The following is a 1,914-nucleotide window of genomic DNA, read 5'->3' on the forward strand; positions in this document are numbered from 1 at the left end:
AATTAATTAATTAATTAAAGGAATGTTCTGCAGCCAGCTATATGGAAAATGGGTTATCAAGGGGGAAGACAGGAAGTAGGGAAACTAATTAGGAATCTATTACCAGAGCACAGGAGAAATGTAGGTGGCTTGGACCAAGGTGTTAACAGTGGAGATGGATGGAGGAGTGGTCACAATGGGTATATATTACATACAGATTCAACAGGACTTGCAGGTGACTTGCATGTTGGGGACTGATAAGACTTGAAGAATCAACTCCTGAGTGTTTATTAGGAGCAACTGGATGAATCGTGGTACCATTTACTGAGAAAGGGAAGACACAGGGAGAAACACAGGGAGATTGGGGTACGGGGGTGGGAGATGGGAGGGTGGACAGAAATTTGGGCTTGGCCCACTGTGAAACTGTTGCCTCTATTAAGTCCAGTAGGTAATCCAAAGAATTTCCATTGCAATTGTGACTCTGAGAATATATCATTGCCCAATGCCAGGTTGAGAAAGCCACTGACCCTACCACCCTGCCTCTTTATACTCTCAGAGCTAATGATTGGACACTGGGAGGTTTTGGGGAAAAACAAAAACCCAACATCTCAAAAGCTCTATGCTTGCTAGAAGTAACAGTCAAAAGCTATGCCACTTAAATCTTCTGCCTCTTAAATCTCTGAGTCAGCCTAATTGGCAGAGCCTAACTTGCATACAGAACCCTAGCTGCAAGGAAGTTTGGGTAATGTAGTTTCCAGGTGCCCTACCTCTGCAAACCAGGAAGCCGAGATCTCAACTAGGAGGACGGAAGTTGAAATGAATGTTGAGCACAGGTCCACTATATCCACCAAGGGTGTGTAATTCACTACCACCATCGTTTGCATATGATGGTAGCCCCCTGTAAATACAAACTTCAAACAATCAGTGCTCTCAGAATCCAGCCATGATCTAATCTGGGGGCCTTGAATGGAAGCCACAGTAGAATCCAATGGAAAACAGGAACCGGCATTATCTAACAGATAATTCCTAGTGAGGAAGACTGGAATTGGCTTCAGCATGCAGGGGCTGACCTTATCTGACCCAGAGAGATGGCTTTCCCACTCATACCTCCACAAGACTGAGCCTAGGGGTCCTAACCACCAGCCCCGCTGCCTCTTCCAGCATCTAACCCCTCTCGAGAGGCAGTCTAGAGTACTGGTGACGATAACAATGTCTTTGGGAGGACAGAACTTTGCCTTCGTATGTTTTGATCATCACTATTCGGTGGTTATTTCCGTCAATGTTTATCAAGGACGAAAGGACAGAAATGAAAAACACGAGATCAACCACCGGGGTTGCTGGTAAAATCCAGACCAGAGAGCAATGGCCCTGGCCCAGAAAGCTAGACAGACACAAGCACAGAATCGGCCCCCGTTGAGAAGAGGGCACTGGAAAATAAGGAATCTCGCAGGTAGCCTAGGTGGGGTGTGGGCGCGGGCGCCCCGGAAGACTCCTCCCGGGTGTGGGGTCACCGTAGCTGCACGGTGGGGTGGGGGTGGGAGACGTCCAGGGCCGAGACAAGGCGGAAGACGGTTGGGAAGAGAGGAAGCCACTGCGTGCAGGAGTCCCGGGGCGGCGACAGATCCCGGCCCCCATCCGGGAGCCCTCACCACGCGGACGAGCAGAAGGCAGCGCCAACTCCCACTCCAGCGCCCGCCAGCCGGAATGAGCGCGGCCCCTTTAAAAACCATGTAAACAAAGCTTTGTTCCCCCAGCCGCCCCTCCTTCGCGCTCCCGGGGCCCGCTCCTTCCTCCCACCCGGCGTCTCCGTACCGCTGACGTTGCCCGCGCCTTTACGCCGTCCCAGCGGTGCTGCGCATTCTCCAACCACAGCCCGAGCCGGCGGGGCCTGCGCAGCTGAGCGGCGCTACGCCACGAGCGTAGCGCGACGAGCCC

The sequence above is a fragment of the Colobus angolensis genome, unplaced genomic scaffold, assembly GCF_000951035.1.
Source record: "Colobus angolensis palliatus isolate OR3802 unplaced genomic scaffold, Cang.pa_1.0 Scaffold184, whole genome shotgun sequence".
NCBI lineage: Eukaryota > Metazoa > Chordata > Mammalia > Primates > Cercopithecidae > Colobus > Colobus angolensis.